The 21,918-nt window shown below is 58.7% G+C and overlaps 1 long non-coding RNA gene across 1 annotated transcript in view; it reads left to right on the forward strand.

The window, feature by feature from the left end:
• LOC146759860 (uncharacterized) overlaps positions 1-21,918 on the forward strand; it is a 130,714-nt gene that overhangs the window by 20,689 nt on the left and 88,107 nt on the right. The gene's annotated exons all lie outside the window — the stretch shown is intronic.

The raw sequence follows: 21,918 nt of genomic DNA on the forward strand, positions 1-21,918 counted from the left end.
TCTGCGAGGGATGGGATTTGCATCCGGTGGCTTTTCCGTTGCAGAATGTCCAGCAGCAGAGCGTGAGTGGCCGTGAAATGAAGCTGGGCCTCAGGAGAGCCGTCTGGAGCTGCGTCACGAGCTTCCTGCATGGCCAGCGCAAGGTAGGTGTGCCTTACTGTAAGCGTGCGCTGAAGCAGTGTTGGTTAAGCACGGCTCACTCCTCTGTCTGCAACAGATGGGCTTTCTGCGCGCTTTATTGCTGTGGCCGGCGTTGAACAGCACAGCAGCAGCGAGGCCTCGAACATGTCCACAACCAGGTACGTGAATGTGAGTAAATTTAGCTGTGTGAATGATGTTATTGTTCATATTAGTAAGGCAGTATTCACATGTGTGTGATGGAGCTCAGGGATAGGCTTATTCTTGCCTGGTAAATTTTCCCTTCTTTGACACCCACCCGTCCTCTTGCTTCTCTTCCCCTCACCTGTAAGTGCAGCAATACTGAAGGCTGAGGGCTCTTCTCCGAGGCAGGCGCTAAAGGGCAATTGAAATGCAAGTTTGTTGTCCCTCTTTGTTCTTGGGTCGGTAGCCCAAGGTGACCAAGCTTCAGAGCACTTCTCTAAGTCAGCCTGGAAATGTTTCTAGCAGGAAGTAACTCCATCACAGTGCCTGAGAGTAATGATGCCTCTTTTTCCCCCCTCACAGCAGGCAGCCTCCATAAGAGAGCAGTAGAGCAGCAGGCTGTCTGTGCTATGGCTGCTGAACTGCATTTCTGGCCACCTGAGATCCCTGAGCCCATGCTAATGAAGAACATGCTGCGCCACAGATTCTTCTACGGAGCCGTTTTGCAGCTTCTCTGTGCTGGCCATCATGCTGCCAGTTTCCAAGTTCCCAAAGGCAGTAAGTGGTGCTCTCATGGGATAGGAGAAAGGCACGGGCAACTGGGTGGGAGGGAACCATCTGTAACTGTTGCCAGCAGCCTGGAGGTGCCTGCTCAGTCTTATCCTGTGGCTACTGCTGCTCCCTATGAGCTGCCAGGCAGAGGGTCCTCCCGCCCGTGCAGGGACCGCCTTGCAGGAAAGGGCTTTAGGCTCTGGTTTGTGTGGGATTTGGGGAACGAGACAGGGGTGGAGTTTCTTGTGTGCCCGACTGTCAGGAAGGCGGTTCCCAGTTCTGGCAGCCCAACGTGCCCAGCAGGGTGACTTGAGCTCCCAAAGCGAGCCGCCAACCAGTTGTTAGCTGAGAAGGTTCCCTGAGCGTTTCCGAATTGATTCTTGTAGGACTCGGAGAGTCTGGGGACTGAGACTTGGGAGAGAGTGAAGAAAGCTGAGGCAAGGCAAGCGCTGCTCAGCTGAGGAAGAAAGCCGAGAAGGAAAGCAGAAAGCAACGATGATGGCCTGAGCAAGAAGCTACAAAGGACAGCAGAACCACCTGCAGCGCTTTCTCCGAGGTGGCACCAAAAGCTGCTGACTCAACGGTCCAGTTTACCGGCACAGCCGTGCTTTCCCTGTCATGGACGGTGGAGATGATGGAAGTGAACTGGACAGGAAGGACTTGTGCTGCGTTAGAAGCAAAGAGGGCTTCACCTGTGCAGGACTTGGTGTACGGCAAGAGCTGGAGACGCTGCGTTCCTTCAGGGTGTGTCTCTTGAGGTCCAGGCCTGGTGTAGGGTTAGGTTGAAATAGGGCTGGCTGGGACTGGAGAGGGAGGAGGTGACGTAGCCCTGGGGTTTGGCTTCTCCTTGGGTCTGACTGGAGGCTGAGTGACTGATTGCTAAGCGGAAATCCTGGGCACTGGGGCTTCATTTTGGGGTGTGGGCGGGGTAATAAATAGAAGCCGAGTCCTTTTGTACGCAATAAAATTGAAGCGAACTTTCTAAACCTGGTGCTGCCTCTTTCAGTAGCTGGTCAGAACGTCCCTTGCTTGGGCTGGCAATCACAGGGCGATGAAGCGGTCGGCTTCACGTCTCTCCCTTGACATGGTGCAGGTTTTCCCCCGTTTCCTTGTTGGTCTTCCCAACCTGTGGCCTTTCAGCCAACCCGTAAGTGCTGGTGACAGGCTGTGAGCATCTCCTTGCTCTCTGAGGACTGACAGAAAGAAACCAGAGGAGGGGAAGCAGCCCGGCAGGAAGAAGGGTGTCCCGTGCTCAGCCCCTTGAGTTGGCCTCTCTTCCCTGAGGGTTCTTTCAGCTTCTGATGCACCGTGTGCTGCTGTTTGCCCTGGGAAGCCCAGCTGCACGCTGGCAGCCGTGGCCTGTGCATCAGCCTCCCCTTGAGGCCCAAGGAGTTGTTTGTTTTTATGTATTCAGTATTGGTGTGGCATTTTGTTGTTTTGTTCAGCTTTGAGATCAAGGGGTAATTTAACACCGTTGGAAGTAATTGGGGTTCAGGAGTAGCACATGCAGAATTTTGATCACGCAGCAAGTTGTGATTTCTACTGTGTTGAAGAACTGGCACACACATATACGCCTGCAGCCGGAGCTTGATTGACTCTCGTCAATACGGCCTTCCAAAGCCCGGCCCTGGGGAGCTGTCCAAAAATTTTCCAACATTTTGTATTACCTAAGTTTATTTTAAACAGCCAAGGAGGAGTAATCTCTTAAAGGCTTTTTTAAAGGCATTGGACTAGGTTTTGATTATCACGTCTCAGGAAGCTTCTGCATTCCACCTAGTGCTAATGGGATAAATCAAGAGCAGATTACACAAGAGATTCAGGCCTTGCTGCCAGTCTTTTATGAATCAGAACTTTGTTTCATGTTGCCAGATATTCTGGTTTCCTTTTCAGGAGATTCCTTTGCTGTATATTAAGAAGGCCAAGGGCATCCTGGCCTGCATCAGAAACAGTGTTGCCAGCAGGAGCAGAGAGGTGATTGTCCCCCTGTTGTCAGCACTGATGAGGCCGCAGCGCGAGTGCTGTGTTCAGTTTTGGGCCCCTCAGTGCAAGGAAGACATGGAGGTCCCGGAACGCGTTCAGAGGAGGGCAACAAAGCTGGTGAGGGGTCTGGAGCACAGGCCGTATGAGTTGAGGCTGAGGGAGCTGGGATTGTTCAGCCTGGAGAAGAGGAGGCTCAGGGGAGACCTCATTGCTCTCTCTAACTTCCTGAAGGGAGGCTGTAGTGAGATCCGGATGTAGTGTGCAGGTCAGATCTATGAGGCAGGAGCTGCTGTGGGGCAGATGTGGGTCAGATCTATGGGGCAGGAGCTGTTGTGGGGATGATGAGGGTCAGATCTATGTGTCAGAAGCTGCTGTGGGACAGATCTAAGGGGCAGGAGCTGCTGTGGGGCACATGTGGGTCAGATCTATGGGACTGGAGCTGCTGTGGGTCTGATGGGGGCTAGATCTATGGGGCAGGAGCTGCTGTGGGGCATATGTGGGTCAGATCTATATGGCAGGAGCTGCTGTGGGGCACATGTGGGTCAGACCTATGGGGCAGGAGCTGCAAAGGGGATGATGTAGGTCAGATCTATGGGGCAGGAGTTGCTGTGGGGCAGATGAGGGAAATATCTATGGTGCAAAATCTGCTGTTGGACTGATGTGCGTCAGATCTATGATTTTGGAGCAGCTGTGGGGCACATGTGGGTCAGATCAATGGGCCAGGAGCTGCTGCGGGGCTGATTTGGGTCAGATCTATGGGGCAGGAGCTGCTGTGGGGCTGATGTGGGTCAGATCTATGGGGCGGGAGCTGTTCTGGGGCAGATGTGGGTGAGATCTATGTGGCAGGAGCAGCTGTCGGTCAGATCTATGGGGTTGGAGCTCCTAAGGGGCAGATGTGGGTCGGATCTATGGGGCAGGAGCTGCTTTGGGGCTGGTGTTGGTCAGATCTGTGGGGCGGGAGCTGCTGTGTGGCTGATGTGGGTCAGACCTATGGGGCAGGAGCTGCTGTGGGGCCTATGTGGGTCAGATATATGGGGCAGGAGCTGCTGTGGGGCTCATGTGGTTGAGATCTATGGGGCAGGCGTTGCTGTGGATCTGATATGGGTCAGATATATGGGGCAGGAGCTGCTATGGGGAGATATGAATCTGATCTATGGGGCAGGAGCTGCTGTGGGACAGATCTATGGGACTGGAGCTGATGTGGGGCTGATATGGGTCAGATCTATGGGGAAGGAGCTGCTGTGGGGCAGATGTGGGTCAGATCTACGGGGCAGGAGCGGCTGTGCGTCAGATCTATAGGACAGGAGCTGCTGTGGGGCTGATGTGCGTCAGATCTATAGGACAGGAGCTGCTGTGGGGCTGATGTGCGTCAGATCTATAGGACAGGAGCTGCTGTGGGGCTGCTGTGGGTCAGATCTATGGGGCAGGAGCGGCTGTGGGGCAGATCTATGGGACTGGAGCTGCTGTGGGGCACAAGTGAGTCAGATCAATGGGGCAGGAGCTGCTTTGGGGCACACGTCGATCAGATCTATAGGGCAGGAGCTGCTGTGGGGCTCATGTGGGACAGATCTATGGGGCAGGAGCTGCTGTGGTGCTGATGTGGTTAAGATCTATGAGACAAGAGCTGCTGTGGGGCAGATGTGTGTCAGATCTATTGGGCAGGAGCTGTTGTGGGGCACATGGGTATCAGATCTTTGAGGCAGGAGCTGTTGTGGGGCACATTTCGGTAGATCTATGTGGCAGGAGCTGCTGTGGGGCAGATGTGGGTCAGATCTATGGGGTAGGTGCTGCTATGGAGCTGCTGTGGGTCAGATCTATGGGGCAGGATCTGCTGTGGGTCATATGTGGGTCAGATTTATGAGTTAGGAGCTGCTGTGGGTCAGATCTATGGGGCAGGAGCTGCTAAGGGGCACATGTTAGTAAGATCTCTGAGGCAGGGGCTGAGGTGGGTCATATCTATGGGGCAGGAGCTGCTGTAAGGCTGATGTGGGTCAGATCTACGGAACAGGTGCTGCTGTGGGGCTTATGTGGGTCAGATCTATAGGGAAGGAGCTGCTGTGGGGCAGGTGTGTGTCATATCTATGGGGCAGGAGCTGCTGTGGGGCTAGTGTGGGTCAGATCAATGGGGCAGGTGCTGGTGTGGGGCTGATGTGGGTCAGATCTATGGGGCAGGAGCTGGTGTGGGGCTGATTTGGGTCAGATCTATGGGGCAGGAGCTGCTGTGTGGTAGTTGTGGGTCTGATCTATGGGGCAGGATCTGCTCTGGGGCACATGTGAGTGAGATCTATGGGGCAGGAGCTGCTGTGGGGTAGATGTTGGTCAGATCTATGGGGCAGGAGTAGCTGTGGGGCATATGTGAGTCAGATGTATGGGGCAGGAGCTGCTGTAGTGCAGATGTGGGTCAGATCTATGGGGCAGGAGCTGCTGTGTGTCAGATCTATGGGGCAGGAGATGCTATGGCGCTGATGTTGGTAAGATCTATGGGGCAGGAGCTGCTGTGGGGTAGATGTTGGTCAGATCTATTGTGCAGGACCAGCACTGGGGTATATGTGTGTCAGATCTATGGGGCAGGAGCTGCTGTGGGGCACATGTGGGTCAGATCTATGGGGCCAGAGTTGCTGTGGGGTAGATGTGGGTCAGATCTATGGGGCAGGAAATGCTGTGGGGCTGATTGCGGTAAGATCTATAGGGCAGGAGCTGCTGTGAGGCAGATGTGGGTCAGATCTATTGGGAAGGATCTGCTGTGGGGTAGAGGTGGGACTGATCTATTGGGCAGGAGCTGCTGTGGGTCAGATCTACGGGGCAGGAGATGCTGTGGGGTTGCTGTGGGTCAGATCTATGGGGCAGGAGCTGCTATGGGGCACATGTGTATCAGATCTATGGGGCAGGAGCTGTTGTGGGGCACATGTGGGTCAGATCGATGGGGCAGGAGCTGCTGTGGTGCACATGTGGGTCAGATCTATGGGGCAGGAGTTGCTGTGGGGCAGATGTGGGTCTGATCTATGGGGCAGGAGCTGCTGTGGGTCAGATCTATGGGGCAGGAGTTGCTCTGGGGCACATGTGGGTCAGATCTATGGGGCATAACCTGCTGAGGGGTATATGTGGGTCATATCTATTGGGTTGGAGCAGCTGTGGGTCTGATGACGGTCATATCAATGGGGAAGGAGATGCTGTGGGTTAGATCTATGGGGCAGAAGCTGCTGTCGGGCATATGTGAGTCAGATCTATGGGGCAGGAGCTGCTGTTGGTCAGATGTGGTTCAGATCTATGGGGCAGGAGCTGCTGTGGGGCTGATGTTGGTCAGATCTATGGGGCAGGAGCTGCTGTGAGGCTGATGAGGGTCACATCTATGGGTCAGGTATTGCTATACATCTGACTCACATATGCCCGAAAGGAGCTTCAGCCCCATTGATCTAACCCACAGCAACAGCTACCCCATTGATATGACCCACATCTGCCCCACAGCAGCTCCTTCCCAATAGATATGAACCACATGTGCCCACAGCAGCTCCTGCCCCATAGATCTGACCCACAGCTTCTCCTGCCCCATATATCTGACACACAGCAGCTCCTGCCCCATAGATCAGACCCACATCTGCCCCACAGCAGCTCCTGCCCCATAGATCTGACCCACATCAGCCCGACAGCAGCTCCTGCCACATAGATCTTACCCACGTCTACCCCACAGCAGCTCCTGCCCAACAGATCTGACCCACATCAGCCCCACAGCAGCTCCTGCCACATAGATCTGACCCTCATCTGCAACACAACAGCTTCTACCCCATAGATCTGACCCACATCAGCTCCTGACACATAGATCTGAACCAGATCAGCTCCAGCCTTAGAGGTCTGACCCTCATCAGTCCCACAAGAGCTCCTGCCCCATAGATCTGACCTACATCTGCCCCACAGCAGCTCCTGCCCCATAGATCTGACCCACATCTACCCCACAGCAGCTGCTGCCCCATAGATCTTACCCAGATGTGCCCCAGAGCAGAGCCTGTCCCATAGATCTGCCCCACAGCAGCTCCTGCCCCATAGATCTGACCAACATCAGCCCCACAGCAGCTACTGCCCCATAGATCTGACCCAAATCATCAGCCACACAGCAGCTCCTGCCCCATAGATCTGACCCTCATCAGCCACACAGCAGCTCCTGCCCCATAGATCTGACCCACATGAGCCTACACCTACCCATAAATCTGAACCACATGTGTCCCACAGCAGCTCCTGCCCCATAGATCTGACCCACAGCAGCTCGTGCCCCATAGATCTGACCCACCTCTGCCTCACAGCAGCTCCTGCCCCATAGTTCTGACCGACAGCAGCTCCTGCTCAATTGATCTAAACCCCATCAGTCCCACAGCTGCTCCCTCCCCATAGATCTGACCCACATGTGCCACAGAGAAGCTCCTGACAAATAGATCTGACCCACATCAGTCCCACAGCAGCTCCTGCCCCATAGATCTTACACCAATGAGACCAACAGCACCACCTGCCCCATAGATCTGACCCACATCAGCCCCAAAGCAGCACCTTTCCCATAAAACTGACCCAAATCAGCCCCAGAGCAGCTTCTGCCCCATAGATCTGACCCACAACATCTCCTGCCCAATAGATCAGACCCACATCTGCCCCACAGCAGCTCCTGCCCCATATATCTGACCCACATCTACCCCACAGCAGCTCCTGCCCCATATATCTGACCCACATCTACCCCACAGCAGATCCTTCTCAATAGATCTGACCCACTACTGCCCCACTGCATCTCCTGCCCCATATATCTGACCCACAGCAGCTCCTACCGAAATGATCTAACCCCCATAAGCCCCAAAGCGGCTCCTGCCCCATAGATCTGACCCACATCTACCCCACAGCAGCTCCTGCCCCATAGATGTGACCCACATCAGCCCCAGAGACTCTCCTGTCCCATAGATCTGTCCCACAGCAACTCCTTCCCCATACATCTGACACACAGCAGCACCTGCCCCATAGATCTGACCCACATCAGCCACACAGCAGCTCCTGTCCCATAGATCTGCCCCACAGCAGCTCCTGTCCCATAGATCTGACTCATATTTGCCTGACAGCAGCATCTGCCCCATAGATCTTACCCACATAATCTCCACAGGAGCTCCTGCCCAATTGTTCGGACCCACATCTGCCCCACATCAGCTACTGCCCCATATATCTGACCCACGTCACCCCCACAGCAGCTCCTGCCCCATAGATCTGACCCACATCAGCCCCACAGCAGCTCCTGCCACATAGATCTGAATCACATCTGCCCCACAGCAGCTCCTACCCCATAGATCTTACCCACATCAGCCCCACAGCAGCTTCTGCCCCATAGATCTGAACCACAGCATCTCCTGCCCCAAATATCTGACCCACATCATCTCCACAGCATCTCCTGCCCCATAGATTTGAACCACAGCATCTCCTGCCCCAAATATCTGACCCACATCTGCCCCACAGCAGCTCCTGCCCCATAGATCTGACCTACATCAGCCCCCAGCAGCTCCTGGCCCATAGATCTTACCCACATCATCTCCACAGCATCTCGTGCCCCATAGTTCTGACCCTCATCAGTCACACAGCAGCTCCTGCCCCATAGATCTGACCCACATCATCCCCACAGCAGATCCTTCCCCATTGATCAGACCCACATCTTCCCCACAGCAGCACCTCCCCCATAGACCCGACCCACATGTGCCTCACAGCAGCTCCTGCTCCATAGATGTGACCCACATCAGCCCCACAGCAGAACCTTCCCTATAGATCTGACCCACATCATATCCACAGTAGCTCCTGCCCAATAGATCAGTCCCACCTCTGCCCCACCTCAGCTCCTGCCCCAAAGATGTGACCCACATCTGACCCACAGCAGCTCCTGCCTGATACATCTGGCTCACATATGCCTGACAGCAGCTTCTGCCCCATAGACCTACACCCACAGCATCTCCTGCCCCATTGATAAGACCAACATCAGCCCCACAGCAGCTCCTGCTCCATAGATCTGACACACATATGCCCCACAACAGCTCCTGCCCCATAGATCCGACACCCCTCAGACCCACAGCAGCTCCTTCCCCATAATTCTGACCCTCATCTGCCCCACAGCTACTCCTGCCCCATAGATAAGACCCACATCTTTCCCAAAGCAGCTCCTGCCTCATAGATCTGACCCACATGTGCCCCACAGCAGCTCCAACCCCATAGATCTGAACAACATGAGACCCACTGCAGTTCCTGCCCCATAGATCTGAACAACATGAGACCCACTGCAGCTCCTGCCTAATAGATCTGCCCCATGGCAGCTCCTGCCCCATAGATCTGACCCATATCAGACACACAGCAGCGCCTGCCCCATAGATCTGATCCACATCTACCCCACTGCATATCCTGCCCCATAGATCTGACCCACAGCAGCTCCTGCCCTAAAGATACGACCCACATCAGCCCCACAGCAGCTCCTGCCACATAGATGAGACCCCCATCAGCCCGAAACCATCTTCTCCCACATAGATGTGATGAAAATCTGCCCCACAGCAGATCCTGCCCCATTGTTCTGACCCACATCTGCCCCACAGCAGCTCCTGCCCCATAGATCTGACCCACATCTGCCCCACAGCAGCTCCTGCCCCATAGATCTGACCCACATCTGCCCCACAGCAGCTCCTGCCCCATAGAACTGACCCACATCAGTTCCACAGCAGCTCCTGCCCTATAGATCTGACCCACATGTGCCCCAGAGAAGCTCCTGACCAATAGATCTGACCCACATATGCTCCACAGAAGTTCCTGCCCCATAGATCTGTCCCTCATAAGCCCCACAGCAACTCCTGCCCCATAGATCTGACCCAAATCAGCCCCACAGCAGCTCCTGCCCCATAGATCTGACCCACATATGCCCCAGAGCAGCTCCTGCCACATAGATCTGACCCACATCAGCCCCACAGCATCACCTGCCCCATAGATCTGACCCACATCTGCCCCACAGCAGCTACTGCCCCATAGATCTGACCCACATCTGCACCACAGCAGCTCCTGGCCCATCAAGATGACCCATATCTACCCCACAGCAGCTCCTGCCCCATAGATCTGACCAACATCAGCCCCACAGCAGCTACTGCCCCATAGATCTGACCCAAATCATCAGCCACACAGCAGCTCCTGCCCCATAGATCTGACCCTCATCAGCCACACAGCAGCTCCTGCCCCATAGAACTGACCCACATCAGCCCCACAGCAACTCCTGCCCCATAGATCAGACCCACATCTGCCCCATAGCAGCTCCTGCCCCATAGATCTGACCCAAATCATCCCCACAGCAGCTCCTGCCCCATATATCTGACCAACATGTGATCCAGAGCAGCTCCTGCCCCATAGATCAGACCCACATCTGCCCCACAGCAGCTACTGCCCATAGATCTGACCCACATCTGCCCCACAGCAGCTCCTGCACCATAGATCTGACGCACATGTGACCCACAGCATTTCCTGCCCCATAGAAATGTCCCACATCAGCCCCATAGAAGCTCCTGCCCCATAGATCTGACCCACATCAGCCCCACAGAAGCTCCTGCCCCATTGGTCTGACCCACATGTGCCCCACAGCAACTCCTGCCTCATAGATCTGACCCACATCAGCCCCACAGCAGCTCCTGCCCAATAGAATAGATCCACATTTCCCCACAGCAGTTCCTGCCCCATAGATCTGACCCATATCTACCCGACAGCATATCCTGCCCCATAGATCTGGCCCACATCAGCCCCATAGAAGCTCCTGCCCCATAGATGTGATCCACATGTGCCCCACAGCAGATCCTGCCCCATAGATCTGACCCACAGCATCTCCAGCTCCATAGATCTGACCCACATCTGCCCCACATCAGCTACTGCCCCATAGATCTGACCCACATCTGCACCACAGCAGCTCCTGCCCCATAGATCTGACCCACATCTGCCCCACAGCAGCTCCTGCCCCATAGAACTGACCCACATCAGTTCCACAGCAGCTCCTGCCCTATAGATCTGACCCACATGTGCCCCAGAGAAGCTCCTGACCCATAGATCTGACCCACATATGCTCCACAGAAGTTCCTGCCCCATAGATCTGTCCCTCATCAGCCCCACAGCAACTCCTGCCCCATAGATCTGACCCAAATCAGCCCCACAGCAGCTCCTGCCCCATAGATCTGACCCACATATGCCCCAGAGCAGCTCCTGCCACATAGATCTGACCCACATCAGCCCCACAGCATCACCTGCCCCATAGATCTGACCCACATCTGCCCCACAGCAGCTACTGCCCCATAGATCTGACCCACATCTGCACCACAGCAGCTCCTGGCCCATCAAGATGACCCATATCTACCCCACAGCAGCTCCCGCCCCATAGATCTGACCAACATCAGCCCCACAGCAGCTACTGCCCCATAGATCTGACCCAAATCATCAGCCACACAGCAGCTCCTGCCCCATAGATCTGACCCTCATCAGCCACACAGCAGCTCCTGCCCCATAGAACTGACCCACATCAGCCCCACAGCAACTCCTGCCCCATAGATCAGACCCACATCTGCCCCATAGCAGCTCCTGCCCCATAGATCTGACCCAAATCATCCCCACAGCAGCTCCTGCCCCATATATCTGACCAACATGTGATCCAGAGCAGCTCCTGCCCCATAGATCAGACCCACATCTGCCCCACAGCAGCTACTGCCCATAGATCTGACCCACATCTGCCCCACAGCAGCTCCTGCACCATAGATCTGACGCACATGTGACCCACAGCATTTCCTGCCCCATAGAAATGTCCCACATCAGCCCCATAGAAGCTCCTGCCCCATAGATCTGACCCACATCAGCCCCACAGAAGCTCCTGCCCCATTGGTCTGACCCACATTTGCCCCACAGCAGCTCCTGCCTCATAGATCTGACCCACATCAGCCCCACAGCAGCTCCTGCCCAATAGAATAGATCCACATCTCCCCCACAGCAGTTCCTGCCCCATAGATCTGACCCATATCTACCCGACAGCATATCCTGCCCCATAGATCTGGCCCACATCAGCCCCATAGAAGCTCCTGCCCCATAGATCTGATCCACATGTGCCCCACAGCAGATCCTGCCCCATAGATCTGACCCACAGCATCACCTGCCCCATAGATCTGACCCACAGCATCTCCAGCTCCATAGATCTGACCCACATCTGCCCCACATCAGCTACTGCCCCATAGATCTGACCCACATCTGCACCACAGCAGCTCCTGGCCCATCAAGATGACCCATATCTGCTCCATAGCAGCTCCTGCCCCATAGATCTTACCAACATCAGCCCCACAGCAGCTACTGCCCCATAGATCTGACCCAAATCATCAGCCACACAGCAGCTCCTGCCCCATAGATCTGACCCTCATCAGCCACACAGCAGCTCCTGCCCAATAGAACTGACCCATATCAGCCCCACAGCAACTCTTGCCCCATAGATCAGACCCACATCTGCCCCATAGCAGCTCCTGCCCATTAGATCTGACCCAAATCATCCCCACAGCAGCTCCTGCCCCATATATCTGACCCACATGTGATCCAGAGCAGCTCCTGCCCCATAGATCAGACCCACATCTGCCCCACAGCAGCTACTGCCCATAGATCTGACCCACATCTGCCCCACTACAGCTCCTGCCCTATTGATCTTACCCACATGTGCCCCACAACAGCTACTGCCCCATAGATCTGATACACATGTGCCCCATAGCAGCTTCTACCCCATAGATCTGACCCACATCAGCCCCGCAGCAGCTCCTGCCCCATATATCTGACCCACATCAGCTCCTGCCCCATAGATCTTACCCCAATTAGCCCCACAGCAGCACCTGCCTTATAGACCTGACCCACATGTTCCCCACAGCAGCTCCTGCCCAATAGATAAGAACCCCCTCTGCCCCACATAGGTCCTGCCCCATTGATCTGACCCACCTCTACCCCACAGCAGCTCCTGCCCTATAGATCTTACCGCAATCATTCCCAGATCAGATCCTGCCCCATATATCTCACCCACATCTGCCCCATAGCAGCTCCTGCCCCATATATCTTAGCCACACCACCCAAAAAGCTGCTTCTGTACCATTGATCTGACCCACATCTACCACACAGCAGCTCCTGACCCATAGATCCGACCCACATGTGCCCCACAGCAACTCCTGCCCCATAGATCTGACCCACAGCAGCTTCTGCCCCATAGATCAGACCCACATCTGCCCACAGCAGCTCGTGCCTCATTGATGTGACCCACCCCTACCCCACAGCAGATCCTTCCCAATAGATCTGACCCACATCTGCCTCACAGCAGCTCCTGCCCTATAGATTTACCGCAATCATCCCCACTGCAGCTCCTGCCCCATAGATCTGACCCACATCTGCCCCATAGCAGCTCCTGCCCCATAGATCTGAGCCACATCATCCACACAGCAATTCCTGCCCCATAGATCTGACCCACATATACCCCACAGCAGTGCATGCCACATAGATCTGACCCATATCAGCCACACAGCAGCTCCTGCCCCATAGATCTGACCCACATGTGCACCAAAGAAGCTCCTGTCCATAGATCTGACGCCAAGCAGCACCACAGCAGATCCTTCCCAATAGATCTGACCCACATCTGCCTCACAGCAGCTCCTGCCCTATAGATTTACCGCAATCATCCCCACTGCAGCTCCTGCCCCATAGATCTGACCCACATCTGCCCCATAGCAGCTCCTGCCCCATAGATCTGAGCCACATCATCCACACAGCAATTCCTGCCCCATAGATCTGACCCACATATACCCCACAGCAGTGCATGCCACATAGATCTGACCCATATCAGCCACACAGCAGCTCCTGCCCCATAGATCTGACCCACATGTGCACCAAAGAAGCTCCTGTCCATAGATCTGACGCCAAGCAGCACCACAGCAGCTCCTGCCCCATAGATCTGACCCACATCAGCTCCACAGCAGTTCCTGACTCATAGATCTGACCTACATCTGCCCCACAGCAGCTCCTGCCCCATAGATCTGATACACATGTGCCCCATAGCAGCTCCTGCCCCATAGATCTGACCCACATCTTCCCCACAGCAGCACCTGCCCCACAGATCTGAACCACATGTGCCCCAGAGCAGCTCCTGCTCCGTAGATCTGACCCACAGCAGCTACTGCCCCATAGATCTGACTCTCATCTGCACCAAAGCTGCTCCTGCTCCGTAGATCTGACCCATATCAGCCCCACATGAGCTTCTGCCCCATAGATCTGAACCACATCAGCCACACAGCAGCTCCTGCCCCATAGATCTGATGCACATCTGCCCCACTGCATCTTCTGCCCCATAGATCTGTGCCACAGCAGCTCCTTGCCCATAGATATGAACCATATCTGCCCCACAGCAGCTCCTGCCCCATAGATCTGACCCACATATGCCGCAGAGCAGCTCCTGCCCCATAGATCTGACACCAATCAGCCCCATAGCAGCTCCTGCCCCATAGATCTGATCTACATCTGTCCCACTGCAGGTCCTGCCTCATAGATCTGACCCACATGTGCACCACAACAGCTCCTGCCCCATAAATCTGATACACATGTGCCCCACAGCAGCTCCTGCCCCATAGATCTGACCAACATCAGCCCCAAAGCAGCTCCTCCTCCATAGATCTGACCCACAAGAGCTCCTGCCCCATAGATCTTACCCCAATTAGCCCCACAGATGCAACTGCCCCATAGATCTGACCCACATTGTCCCACATCATCTCCTACCACATAGTTCTGAACCTCATCATCTCCACTGCTGCTCCTGCTCCATAGATCTGACCCATATCATCCCCACAGCATCTCCTGCCCCATAGATCTGATGCACATCTGCCCCACAGTAGCTCCTGCCCCATAGATCTGACAGGTCTCCCTGGCCATTACACACATGCAAAACACGTATGGCGTGTAGTATTCAATAAAAGTTCATGTTTGTCTCTGATAGATGGACGTGATGATCTTAGTGGCGATTTAACACGTCATGGACTTTGAGTGTCCTCTGTTTTCACGCACGTCAAGTTCTTTTGTGATTAGTAATTTCTGTCTTTTGTCGCATCCATTTCATTTGTCAAAAGAGTTATTAATCCCATCGGTTCTTCCAGTGGTTATCTTTGATGTCTATGGCGCTCCTTGTGTCATTAGCCCCGTTCTCTCATGAAATTCTTTCATTCCTACGAGCCAACTTCTAATGTTTTGCATGCCATCTGACACTCCAGTTCTTCAGGCATTGTTGCCTGTAGGTAATATGAGAAGTAGTGGTTGATGGTTGTTGAATTGTTTCATTTTTGAATGAATTCTGATGGCAAACAAGCAGCGTTCCCTTTGATGAGACTGTACACCAGGCTGTGACAGCTTGTGTTGTGATGTGAGGTGGAATTAGATGGAAGAACATTAGCAGGGGGAAGATTGAGTGAGGGACTGAGTGAGTGTTGGAGCTCAGTATGCTTCATAGGGAGCATGGGAATGACGGTGGAGTTCTTTATTCCGTAGTGAGGCTGGAGAACTTTCTGTTCACCAGATGTGCAGTAAACCAAGGGTACGTACTACCATGTTTAAGAACCAGCTGTGTTGTCTTAGGAACGTGGTGTGGATAGGCACGGAAAGATTTTTGTCTGGTTTTGTCTTCTGTAGAGACATTTCAAATGCCTGCAAAGAAGGAAGTGTATAGGTCCCTACTTAAGAGCGGTTGTACAGGGATGGGCTGCGGATCTGGAGTGGTAGAAGCGAATGGTCCACTCGTAATGGGAAGAAGTGTGTTGTTATCCCCTGTGCTGGGTAGCCCAGCTGCTGTCCCAGCGCTCCAGCTGTGACCTCCTCAGGGCTGAGCAGAGGGCGGGATAACCGCCCTTCACCCACGGGTGGCACCTGGCCTCACGCAGCCCAGGACAGCGTTCGGCAAGGCAGCCCGGGTGGGTTCCTTGCAGGTTCAGCCTGGTGTCCAGCAGGACTGGTGGTTCTGTTCCGGCTGGCTGACCCCAGCTGTAGCACGGCCTGTGGATGTTGGTCCCCAGGAGCAGAGATTTGCCATTGCCCTCTCTGAAGCCCGTGGGGTTCGTGTCTGGAATGCAACAGTGGCAGCAGTTGCACGGCAGTAGGAAAAAGGGGAGAGAGCGTCAAGGATGGGGAAGCGTCAACAGCTGTGCTGTTGTCAATACCAACACTCAATACCAACACTTTGTTTTTCAGTTTTTTTCAATGTTAATTTATTGTTTGCAGTCTTTCTGTTTTCTATTTGAGGTTGAATTGGACGGTGATGACAAGGGTCCATTGGGGCCAGTGTGTGTCCCAGGTGCTGCCTGGCCCCAGCCTCCTCAGCTGCCCCATGGGCTCTTCTATTGCTGCCGGTGGGGTGGCCTCTTCTTTGATGGTGCTGAGGCCTGTGAGTCGCCGGCCTTCCTCTTCGGGGCTCGCCGGGTCCCCTCAGGTGGGCTGGTGCCGGAGGGCCCTGCCACAGGCTCTCCTGGCTCCTCCTGAGGCGCTGCCTGCTCTGTGGTGACAGTTGCAGGGTTGCCGTGTGGGCGGCTGGGATGCCCACGAACCTCTTGTGTTGCCCTGCCCAGCATTTCGTCCCTGTTGGAGCTGGCAGGGCTGCTGGAGGGTGCTGAGCCAGGGACAGGTGGCTCCTCTGGTGTGGCAGCTCTGGGCTCTGCTGCTGTGGCCTCCTGTGCCCCAGGAGCAGGGGGGATGTTGAGGCCCAGGAAGCGGCCTGCCACCCGGCTGCACCTCCGCACCGCAAAGGCGATGAAGCGCCTCACAAAGGTCACTGTGTGGCCGTGCAGGTCAGGATCCAGCATTTCTATCAGGATCCCCTCTGCCAAGCCTATGAGGAGCAGGGCCCCGATGACACTGTCAACCAGGATATTTGCCTGTGGCCCCTCGGTGCCCAGGATGCGGTGCAGGTTCTGGCGCAGCCAGGACCGCAGGGGCCGCAGCAGGGCCGGCTGCTCCCTGAAGAGGGAAGCCCAGGTGGCAGGGGAGAGGCCGCCCAGAGGATGCGTGGGCACTGCAGGCCATGGCCGGGCTGCGTGGTGGAGTGCGGGTCTCCGTGTAGCAACGGATGCCTGTGCAGCTGGTCTGACCTCCACCTCCTTGTAGTTGTCGTCCGCTTGCACGGAGTGAATGATGGTCTTCACATCCCGTTTGCACAGCGGACACTGGGGCCTGGTGCTTGTCCACCGCTGGATGCAGCGGAAGCAGACCTGGTGGCAGCAAGGCATGGCGTATGCTGCGCTGTCCCAGTTCTCCAGGCACACGGGGCAGCGGGTCTCAAACTCTGCCTCCATCCTGCGCCGGCACGGTCCAACCACTCCCGGCGGGTTCCGCTCGGCTCAGACGCTCCTCGGCGGAGTCGGGCGATCTGAGCCGCGGCGACACGGTCCAGCCTCTCCAGGCGGACTCAGCTCGGCTCGGACGTTCCGCAGAAGTGGCCAAGTGCCGCTCTCGTGGCTGCTCTGCTGCGCCGGCACTGTGTACCCGGCTCCGAGCGTCTCCGGGGGGGGGGGGGGGACTAAGGGGGGGAGGGGGGGAACGGCGTCGGCGGCTAGGCGTCGCTGCCCATGCGGCTCGACTAGGTCGGCACGGTCTACCCGGCTCCGAGCGGGCCGTGGTGCTCGGCGGCGGCGGCTAGGGGTCGCTGCCTATGCGGCTCGGCTAGGTCGGCACGGTCTACTCGGCTCCGAGCGGGCCGTGGTGCTCGGCGGCGGGGGCTAGGGGTCGCTGCCTAAGCGTCTCGACTAGGTCGGCACGGTCTACCCTGCTCCGTGGGTGCGCGAGGGCTCGGCGGCGGTCGCTAGGTGTCACTGCACGTCTGCCAGCCCGTCTGTCAGCGACCTCTAGCATCCACGGCGGAGCAGGGTAGACCGTGCCGACGTGAGCCGGCCGCCGCTCAGCGACCCCTGGCCGCCGCCGCATGAGCTTCGGTCCGCTCGGAGCCAGGTAGACCGTGCCGACCAACTCGAGCCGGACGTGCAGCGACCGCTGGCCAGCGCGGAGGCTCGTGTGCGCCAGCACGGTCCAGCCTCTCCCGGCGGGCTCCGTTCGGTTCGGACGTTCCTCAGTGGTGTCCGGGGGGTCTCAGCCGCGGAGGCTCGGGTGCGCCGGCACGGTCCAGCCTCTCCCGGCGGGCTCCGCTCGGCTCGGACGTTCCTCGGCGGCATCCGGCGATCTGAGCCGCGGCGGCTCGAGTGCGCCGGTACGGTCCAACCGCTCCCGGCGGGTTCCGCTCGGCTCGGATGCTCCTCGGCGGAGTCGGGCGATCTGAGCCGCGGCGGCACGGTCCAGCCTCTCCAGGCGGACTCAGCTCGGCTCGGACGTTCCGCGGAAGTGGCCAAGTGCCGCTCTCGTGGCTGCTCCGCTGCGCCGGCACTGTGTACCCGGCTCCGAGCATCTCCGTGGGGGGCGGGGGGGGGGAGTAAGGGGGGGGGGGGGCACGGTGTCGGCGGTAGGCGTCGCTGCCCATGCGGCAGGTCGGCACGGTCTACCCGGCTCCGAGCGGGCCGTGGTGCTTGGCGGCGGCGGCTAGGTGTCGCTGCCTATGCTTCTCCGCTAGGTCGGCACGGTCTTCCCGGCTCCGAGCTTGCCGTGGTGCTCGGCGGCGGCGGCTAGGGGTCGCTGCCTATGCGGCTCGGCTAGGTCGGCACGGTCTACCCGGCTCCGAGCGGGCCGTGGTGCTCGGCGGCGGCGGCTAGGGGTCCCTGCCTATTCGGCTCAGCTAGGTCGGCACGGTCTACCCAGCTCCGAGCGGGCCGTGGTGCTCGGCGGCGGGGGCTAGGGGTCGCTTCCTATGCGTCTCGACTAGGTCGGCACGGTCTACCTGGCTCCGAGCGGGCCGTGGTGCTCGGCGGCGGCGGCTAGGGGTCGCTGCCTATGCGGCTCGTCTAGGTCGGCACGGTCTACCCGGCTCCGAGCGGGCCGTGCTGCTCGGCGGCGGCTAGGTGTCGCTGCCTATGCTTCTCCGCTAGGTCGGCACGGTCTTCCCGGCTCCGAGCTTGCCGTGGTGCTCGGCGGCGGCGGCTAGGGGTCGCTGCCTATGCGGCTCGGCTAGGTCGGCACGGTCTACCCGGCTCCGAGCGGGCCGTGGTGCTCGGCGGCGGCGGCTAGGGGTCCCTGCCTATTCGGCTCAGCTAGGTCGGCACGGTCTACCCAGCTCTGAGTGGGCCGTGGTGCTCGGCGGCGGGGGCTAGGGGTCGCTTCCTATGCGTCTCGACTAGGTCGGCACGGTCTACCCGGCTCCGAGCGGGCCGTGGTGCTCGGCGGCGGCGGCTAGGGGTCGCTGTGTATGCGGCTCGTCTAGGTCGGCACGGTCTACCCGGCTCCGAGCGGGCCGTGCTGCTCGGCGGCGGCTGCTAGGTGTCGCTGCCTATGCTTCTCCGCTAGGTCGGCACGGTCTTCCCGGCTCCGAGCTTGCCGTGGTGCTCGGCGGCGGCAGCTAGGGGTCGCTGCCTATGCGGCTTGGCTAGGTCGGCACGGTCTACCCGGCTCTGAGCGGGCTGTGGTGCTCGGCAGCGGCGGCTAGGGGTCCCTGCCTATGCGGCTCAGCTAGGTCGGCACGGTCTACCCAGCTCCGAGCGGGCCGTGGTGCTAGGCGGCGGGGGCTAGGGGTCGCTTCCTATGCGTCTCGACTAGGTCGGCACGGTCTACCCGGCTCCGAGCGGGCCGTGGTGCTCGGCGGCGGCGGCTAGGGGTCGCTGCGTATGCGGCTCGGCTAGGTCGGCACGGTCTACCCAGCTCCAAGCGGTCCGTTGTGCTCGGCGGCGGGGGCTAGAGGTCGCTGCCTAAACGTCTCGACTTGGTCGGCACGGTCTACCCGGCTCCGAGAGGGCCGTGGTGCTTGGCGGCAGGTGCTAGGTGTCGCTACCTAAGCGTCTCGACTAGGTCGGCACGGTCTACCCGGCTCCGAGCGGGCTAGGGTGCTCGGCATCGGCGGCAAGGCGTCGCTGCCCATGCGGCTCGATTAGGTCGGCACAGTCTACCCGGCTCCGAGCGGGCCGTGGTGCTCGGCGGCGGCGGCTAGGGGTCGCTGCCTATGCGGCTCGGCTAGGTCGGCACGGTCTACCCGGCTCTGAGCGGGCCGTGGTGCTTGGCGGTGGCGGCTAGGTGTCGCTGCCTATGCTTCTCCGCTAGGTCGGCACGGTCTTCCCGGCTCCGAGCTTGCCGTGGTGCTCGGCGGCGGCGGCTAGGGGTCGCTGCCTATGCCGCTCGGCTAGGTCGGCACGGTCTACTCGGCTCCGAGCGGGCTGTGGTGCTCGGCGGCGGCGGCTAGGGGTCGCTGCCTATGCGGCTCGGCTAGGTCGGCACGGTCTACCCGGCTCCGAGCGGGCCGTGGTGCTCGGCGGCGGCGGCTAGGGGTCGCTGCCCATGCGGCTTGCGTGTAGCTGCCAGGTCTACCCGCTTTCGGCTAGGCTTTGCCGCCCTGTGAGATGGGGGGCGGTAAAGCTCCGGAGCTTGCTGGGGGGTCGCTGTAGGTTCTTACCTACCGCTACGTCGACGTAGAGCGCCGCTTACCCTCGGCGCCGCTGCCGGTAGTCGGCGCCGTTCTTTTCCGATGCAGTTTTTTCTTACGCCTTCCGTTTTCGTCTGCAGGAGCGAGCGCGTGCTCGTCTCCAGAGGCGGCAACGAGCGGGCGCAGGCGAGCGCGGTTGAGCGCCGGGCTGTGGAGTTTTTCGGTTGCGGCTTTCTGTTGCGCCGCTTGGTTCGTTCGGTCCGGTGGCCTCCGTCGGTCGGATGTTCGCTGCCCGTGTCGCAGTTCGGCCCCGGACTATGGCGTTCGCTCGTTCCGCGAGCGGGGAACCCGCCAAAATTGGGGCGAAAGGCGCGAGAGAGTGAGCGTGGGCAGGCGTCTCCCCGCACTGCCATGGGAAGAGCCCCGAGGAGGGAGGGAGGAAGGAAGGCAGACAGGCAGGCAGGGAGAGGGAAGAAAAGGGCGCGGGCCAGCGTGCCGGGCGGCCGGCAGTCGGACGCAGATGGGCCGGGGGCGTCCCCGGCGGGTCCCGCCGTCACGAGGGATGGAGAAGGGGGACCCGGAGCTCGCTTGTCGTGGCGGCGGCGCCACGTTCTCCCTTTCGCACCGCTCTCACTCGCACGCGGGAGCCCCGACCCGATCCACCGTGGTGCTCCTCGGGCGAGTCGGAGAGGCTTCCCGGCGGGCCGGCTCAATCCCGCTCCCCGTGTCGTTCGGGGCGGCGTGGGGGCGGGCCGGTGTTCAGGCAAGGGCGAGCACCTCTCGGCGGACGTTGCCCACGCACACCCACACGCACGTGCGCGTGCGGTCTTTCCGCCGCGCCCGGGTGGAAGGGCTCGTGCCTTCCCCCACCGTCCCTCCTCCTCCACCTCACCGCACCCTACCCCTCCCGCCCCCACCCTGCTGCCCCTTTATTTCCGTCGATCGATGAGGCCATTCGGGTCGCGTCGGTGAAGGCCCCCGGCGGGTCCGGCGCTTCTGCGTTCCCCATCCCAGGGAAGCCGCTGCGGCGTCAGGTGTTCAGGCACGGGCGGTCTCCTCTCCGGTTCGCTTCCCGTCGTACGCGAGTTGAGGCGCTCTCCGGCTCGCTCCGAGAGCGGCCGAGAGCTCGCCCGACCGAGCCCGGCAGTGTGACGGCTGAGCGGCCCCGCGAGCCGCAGGAGTACCCAGTGAGTCGTGAGCGAGGCGCCGGCGCCGACCCCTGTTCGGGACCCGGCGAGTGCCGGCCGCGAGCAGCAAGGCGGCGGGGTGTCAAACGAGGGAAACCGTCCGTTCGGGGAAGCGAGGTGAGGGGCTAGAAAGTTAAGGGCTGGGGGCGTCCGCCGGCCTCCCCTCCGCCCCTCGGGCCGCCGGGGTCCACGTGCGTGGGGTTTCCTTCCGACGTCCCCGCCCGCTGCGGAGCGTGCCGCCTCGGGAAAGGGCCTCCGGTGTTGGGGCGGCGTCCGCCTCGAGGTCGCCTTCTCCTCTAGCGCGTCCGCCAGTCTCGGGCGGCGGGGTTCCGTTTTCCGCTCGCCCGCCGCCGGTCCTGGAGG

This window comes from Coturnix japonica, chromosome 9 (genome assembly GCF_054131305.1).
Source record: "Coturnix japonica strain WE chromosome 9, WE-NBRP24, whole genome shotgun sequence".
Lineage (NCBI taxonomy): Eukaryota > Metazoa > Chordata > Aves > Galliformes > Phasianidae > Coturnix > Coturnix japonica.